General features: G+C 43.1%; 1 non-coding gene across 1 annotated transcript; it reads left to right on the plus strand.

Moving 5' to 3' along the window:
- Window positions 1–2,465: 2,465 nt before the first annotated feature.
- On the plus strand, window positions 2,466–2,572 carry LOC141636556 (small nucleolar RNA R71). The gene has a single exon (XR_012541162.1). It is a non-coding gene; the product is annotated as a small nucleolar RNA R71 (small nucleolar RNA).
- Window positions 2,573–7,250: the final 4,678 nt, after the last annotated feature.

Consider the following 7,250-nt stretch of genomic DNA (forward strand, 5'->3'; position numbering starts at 1 on the left):
ATTCGACCGACCAACCGACTCAGTCGACCGACTAGATAAGCCAATCGGTCGACCAAGCCCTAATCCGAGGGTAACCTATTCTAGTGCCTAAAATTCGCGCAAACCCAATAAAAACAGTTATAGTCTTAAAAATCCTAAAGCAAACCAAACAAAGTGAAGTCTCGCGCAAACCAACAACAGTAAAACGTCTTAAATGCGATAAATTGTCTTAAAAACTCAAGCAATAAAATGTTTATCCGCGAAAAATGCGGAAAATCTCCGACCATGGCTTCTGGCTACATGAAGTACCCTCCACGTTGGTTATCATCTCAGCACTCCAATCCACAACATCGTCCGACGGATCTACATCTGACGCATCCTCCCACTTGTCATCTGACTCCTCAAGCTCCAAGTCAGAAACTGTAACTTTGGCCGGCTTATCCTCTTCAGGCTCCTCGTCAGTTCCATAACTCAAGCATCCAAGACCGCCGCGCTGAACAATAGGCTCAACTGGAGTAACGGGCAACTCATCCTTCCACAAACCAACTTCTGCAATAGATGAAACAGACAAATCGCCCTCCAATTTGCTCCCAATCTGGGGCAGAGGTGTCACAACAGCAGGAATAATGGGTACAGGCAATAAAGTAGGAACATCAGAAATGACCACATAAGACGGTTTAGCAGAAATAGCATTGCATGTAACAGCCCACATGGGTTCCTTCTTTCTAGTGGTTTGAGCAAAAACAATGGACTGTTTGCCCACCCTAAAGGATAAGGTCCACTCCCCAACATCAATTATTGCACCAGCAGTGTGCAAAAATGGTCTCCCTAGAATGATAGGTATATGATCGTCCTCGGGCATGTCTAGGACAATAAAGTCAACAGGGAAAAAGAATTTCCCTCTTTGGACAGGAATGTACTCTAAGACTCCTATTGGCTGGACCGTAGAGCGATCAGCCATCTGAACAGTCATGTTGGTCACGGCAAATTTGGTCATGCCTAATTTCTTCGCTAAACTTAAGGGCATGACACTAATGCTAGCCCCCAAATCAGATAAGGCTTTCTCTATGGGAAAGGTGCCAATAGAACATGGGACAGAGAAACTACCCGGATCAGCTAATTGTCGGGGGGTAGTCTGGGTAAGATAGGAGCTAGACTCCTCAATAAAAGTCACGGACTGGACAGGCTCAAGTGACCGCTTTTTAGTTAAAAGCTGCTTCATGAATTTCATGTAAGCGGGCACTTGATTGACCAACTCAAGGAAAGGTACCTGAACATTTAAACTACGAATCACATCTTTGAATTTATCGAAAGAGACCTGTTCTTTGGTCGGAATTAGCCTCTCCGGATATGGGATTGGAATGGAACCATCCACAATTGGAGCTTGCCTCAAGAATCTCGGAGTACTCTCACTCCGGAACAGAAAATCTCTCAAGTTATCGGGAATAGAGGGACGAAACAACTCGGAATCAGCAGCGTTGGTGGTCGGTTGACCACCCTCCTCGGTCGGTCGACCAGGTTCAATTTTCTCAGAATTGCCAGGAACATCAGAAACCACTTCTGAAACAGTGGAGGTGGTCGGTCGACCGCTTGGGACGGTCGGTCGACCAACAGTGTTGCTATACGTCTTCTGTTTCTTCCCCTTTTCAGCAGCCTTTTTCTTTCCTTTAGCATTTTCAACTGTAGGACCCTCAAGTGTAGACCCACTTCTGGTAGTAATAACATTAAGGGTCTCCTTCTTTTGGTCCGGCTGCGATGGTAGTTGCCCAGGAGCTCGAGTTGCACTCTTGCTTGCCAGTTGAGCCATTTGACTCTCCAACATTTTTGTAGAAGTCTCTCTAGCTTGAGACTCCTTTTGCAGCAAACCCGACAGATTTTGAACCATGTTTTTCAGCTCAGAAATGTCAGAACTTTGAAATTGCTGTTGTTGAGGCACATAGGGAGGCTTTTGAAACTGTTGTTGCTTATGAGGGGGCACATAACTTTGCTGCTGTTGCTGCTGCTGCTGTGGGGGTGGAGTCGGATTTTGGACGTTTTGGCTACTCCACCTCAAGTTTGGATGGACATTCGACTCAAAATAAGTGTTTGTCTGCCGATAATGTTGAAAAGCAGCACAAGACTCATAAGGACTAGGACAAAAATCTGCAACATGTCCTTCTCCTCCACATCTCTTGCAGACGAAAGGACCGTTTGACACAGCATTCACTTGATAAATCCCTCCTTTTGAAGCTCCTCCCAACTCGTACTTATCAAATCTCGCCGTAAGAGCCTCTAATGCAGCTACAGAAGGGGATTCAGAAGCTCTCCTTTGATTTCCCCTGAAATTTCCATGCTCAGCTTTATGGGTGGCCATATCATCAAAGATTTTCCAACCCTTAGTTTCTCCAACATTCTCCTGGAATCTGCCATTAGCTGTCGCATCCAGGATAGCCCTATGATCGCCATAAAGCCCATTATAAAATTTATTGCATAGGCTCCATTGCTCGAACCCATGGTGCGGAATAGTTCACACCAGCATCTTGAAACGGACCCACGCCTCATGAAAATTTTCATCAGCACCCTGTTTGAAGCTCGTGATCTGAGCTCTAATGGCATTGGTCTTCGAGGCAGAGAAATATTTCTTGTAGAATGCTAGGGCTAGCGAATTCCAATCAGTGATCCCGTTAGTAGCTCGATCCAGATCTCGGTACCATTCCCTTGCTGATGTGTGCATTTTACATAGTCTTTATTGGCCATTTATGCACACATTTCTATGATATTTTAGTAGTAATTTGCTACGAATATGCCCCGAATAGTCTACTTTGGGTTCTCTTGTCATATTTGCAAGTATGAGTCAGAAAGGAGTAAATCAAGCCTAAAACATGTCCCTAGGCATGCATTTAGGAGATGAGTTGAATTGGAGCTTGGGAACTATTGATTTGAGATGCGCGCGGAAGTAAAGAAGCTAGGCGAGCAAAACAAGAACTCCAAATTACGAGTGCTTAATTCAATGAGCCATATCTCGAGTTCTACAACCGATATTCAGGTGATTCGAATTGGAGATGAAAGCTTATCCACTTAGCTTTCCAACGCCACAAAAATCGCTTGATTCGGACAAGTAACGAAGAAATGGCAGCCGTTTGAAGTTCAGTGCGCGAAGCAGGAATTACGCGCTGAGAAGTCCTCGATCGAGAGGAATTGTTCTCGATCGAGAGGAATGCTAAGGAATATCACTCGATCGAGAGCCTTAAGTGCTCGATCGAGCAACAATCTTTGACGAGCTTGGCCTGTTTTGTTATTTAGGTTTAGCAAGTCATTATTTTGTTATAAATAGGCTTGCACGCCAAACACATGAGACACACAGCCGGGACTGGAGCTCTTCTCCAGTTTCGACCCTTTCTTATTCCGGATCTTGAAACTCTATTCTATTCTTAATTCATTTTGGTATTTTCTTCCCCTTCTTTTATGCTTTATTCTTTAATTATGCATTGCTAATTCCTTATTAGGACATTAGGTGATCCGTGATTGTATTAGATTAGCAATCGATTTTATTATGATAATGCTCATATGATTTTTGTTGTTTTCGCTGCAATTAATTGCTATAGTTTAATTGAGTCGACGCAATTAGCCTATAGACCGTAGTAAACCTTGACCTGGACCGAATGGTTGGAAAGGGTGAGACTCGTAGCGATACATTAGGAGGTGGTAGTGAGGGCAAAAGCTAAGCTATTTGTGTTTTAGGGTGAATTAGGGACCGAAAGGTGACGTTCATTACCCCTTAGATCTATTTGTTTGACCTTATACTTTGATTGCTGGACTAATTAATTACGGTGAACCGATTGTCCTAGCTATCCTTCTTCCCTTGCTATTCTCTTAATTTCTCAATCTCTTAGTTTAGATACAATCACCAAAGCCCCCACTTGTGACCGAATAAACGAACCGTTAAAACAAATATCTTGCCTCCCTGCGGATCGACCCTTATTACTACCTATTAGTAATTTGGTTTTAGAAATATTATTTTTGATACTAAAACGACGGTATCAAATTTTGGCGCCGTTGCCGGGGAATCCCAGCTGAAGAGGTGGCTACGGCAACAGCAGGGTCCGTAGTCCTATTTGGTATTTTCTGGGCTAATATAAACAGCTAGAAAATTAAGGGAAAGGGGGTGCACGAAATTGGGAAGTAATAAAGAGGAAAATAAGTCGAAAAGAATAAGAGAAGTCGAAGGAACTCCTCTTAGTATCGAAATCTCCTTGATCGAGGAGTTTTTTTTTTTCCAAAGAGCTCTCGATCGAGCTGATTTCCTCAAGAGACCTCTCGATCGAGTAACAAGGTTACTCGATCGAGACTTGGCTATGCATCCTCTTCCTCGATCGACCAGATACGGCTCTCGATCGAGACTTTGTCCATCCAATTTCCCCTCAATCGAGTAGTAAACTACTCGATCAAACCTTCGTTAGCTATCTGCAAAACTCAAAAATGCATTCCAAATACCAAATAATTGTTTTGCGTGAGAAACAAAGTCTACCCAACTAAATGTCTAAAAATGTTAAAAAACAAGCATGGTTTTAAGTGTAAAATTTATTCCAAAGTGCACGGGGTTGCAAACCCGACTTAACAACTAACGAAATAATTCGCTCCTCCTCGAGGCTTTTGACTGAAAGCAGTTATTTCAGCCATTAGGAGCTTCACAATCGTCCTCCATATCACAGCAGTATCGAGACAATGGCCTATCACAGCCTCCATCACGACTTTACCTACCCATTGTGGTGCTTTCTTCCTAGGCGGGATAGAATCTTTCGATTCCCTTCCCGGGTCCCAGCTTGTTAGACCTGCATAAGAAGAAATAAAACGATTGTCCTCCAAATTTCTCCAGAGTTGGGGCGGAGGCGTCAATTCAAAAACAGCATATGAATCAACGGAAGGACTAAAACTAGTTGTACTAAGGTCAATAAAAGGAATGATAGTACCTTCTATTGGAGCGGTATGACCTTCGTTAGCCTTCACATCATCAATTGGGACAGAATCGGAAGAATAACCATTGATGTCCGCAGCTACTGTGGTCGATCGAGAGGTTGCAGCACTCGATCGAGACTCTTCTTCACCTAATCTGCTTGATCGATCAGTGGTAGCAGGTCGATCGAACAACTTCTCCCCACCAGCAGTCGATCGAGAGCTTTGAGGAGCTCGATTGACCAATTTTTCTGCTGGGATTCCCTTGTCAAATATCGCAATGAAGTAATCGTCCTCGTAGTCTGAGTCGTACACATCAAAGTCTGGTTCGATTGTTACTTGAGCGACCTGGTGCGTAAGACTCTCAATTGAGGCGTTCCTCGTTTGTTCCACTTGAAGAGTGAGTGTCGCTAATAGTGATTTTAACTCATCAAACTCTTCATTGTTGACAGCGGGAGCGGGGGTTGGTTGCTGCGGCGAAAAAGGAAGCCACTTTGATAGTACGGATGTGGCGTATAACTGCGCGGTGGGAGCGAGGCGAAATGACTTTGTTTATACTGTCGATAAGCATAAACATCGTCAAGATCTGCAAGGCAACAAATCGCATCGTGTCCCACGACACCACATCTCTCACAAAATACCTCCTGAAGCATCGCCAATAGGACATGTAAGACCTATCAAACAACACTAGAGAAGGAATAAGAACTGTCTCAGGAAATAAAATTCCCTGAGACGAAGGGGAAATAAACGAAACAAAAACAAACAAATAGGGCAATTGCCTCCCCGGCAACGGCGCCAAAATTTGATACCGTCGTTTTAGTATCAAAGATGAAATTTATAAACCAAATTACTAAAGGGTAGTAATAAGGGTCGATCCGCAGGGAGGCAAGATATCTGTTTTAAGGGTTCGTTTATTAAGTCACTAAACGGGGGTTTGAGCATTGATTTATTAAACTACGAGATTGAGAGAATAGGAGAAAAGCAAGGGTAGACGGATACCTAAGACAGTCGGTTCACCGCGATTAATTAGTTTAGCAATCTAGGTCTAAGGTCAAGCCAACAGATCTAAGGGGTAACGAACGTCACCTTTCGGTTCTTAATTCGCCCTAAAACACAAATAGCTTAGCTTTCGCCCTCACTACCGTGCCCTAATGTATCGCTACGAGTCTCACCCTATCCAATCTTTCGATCTAGGATGAGGTTTACTAAGGTTTATAATCTAATTGCGTCGGCTTAATTAAACTATAGCAATTAAATGTAGCGACAACAACATAAATCATACGAGCATTGTCAAAATAAATTGATTACTAATCTAACAAAATCATGGATCCCCTATTCTCTTAGCAAGAGAATTAGCAATGTATAATTAAAGAATAAAGCATAAAAGAAGGGGAAGAAAATACCGAAATGAATTAAGAATAGAATAGAGTTTCAAGATCCAGAATAAGAAAGGGTCGAAACTGGAGAAGAGCTCCAGTCCCGTCCGTGTGTGTCATGTGTTTGGCGTGCAAGCCTATTTATAACAAAATAATGACTTGCTAAACCTAAATAACAAAACTGGCCAAGCCCGTCAAAGATTGTTGCTCGATCGAGCACTTAAGGCTCTCGATCGAGTGATATTCCTTAGCATTCCTCTCGATCGAGAACAATTCCTCTCGATCGAGGACTTCTCAGCGCGTAATTCCTGCTTCGCGCACTGAACTTCAAACGGCTGCCATTTCTTCGTTACTTGTCCGAATCAAGCAATTTTTGTGGCGTTGGAAAGATAAGAGGATAAGCTTTCATCACCAATTCGAATATCCTGAATATCAGTTGTAGAACTCGAGATATGGCTCTTTGAATTAAGCACTCGTAATTTGGAGTTCTTGTTTTGCTCGCCTAGCTTCTTTACTTCCGCGCGCATCTCAAATCAATAGTTTCCAAGCTCCAATTCAACTCATCTCCTAAATTCATGCCTAGGGACATGTTTTAGGCTTGATTTACTCCTTTCTGGCTCATACCTGCAAATATGACAAGAGAACCCAAAGTAGACTATTCGGGGCATATTCGTAGCAAATTACTACTAAAATATTATAGAAATGTGTGCATAAATGGCCTATAAAGACTATGTAAAATGCACACATCACTTGCGGCGTCACGAAGCGAGAATATGAACATCGTCTCCTTCACTTGGTCCTGGGTCACACCTGCTGGTGGGGGTATGGAGCAGCAGTAGTCAATGAATGTCTCCATATGTTTTGCCGCATCTTCATTTGCAGCTCCCCCAAATTGGTTTCTCTCAACCAAGTTAATATAAGACCGTTTTGGTTCGAATTTTCTATCCGTACCCGGCAACGGCG

Source organism: Silene latifolia, chromosome Y (genome assembly GCF_048544455.1).
Source record: "Silene latifolia isolate original U9 population chromosome Y, ASM4854445v1, whole genome shotgun sequence".
Lineage (NCBI taxonomy): Eukaryota > Viridiplantae > Streptophyta > Magnoliopsida > Caryophyllales > Caryophyllaceae > Silene > Silene latifolia.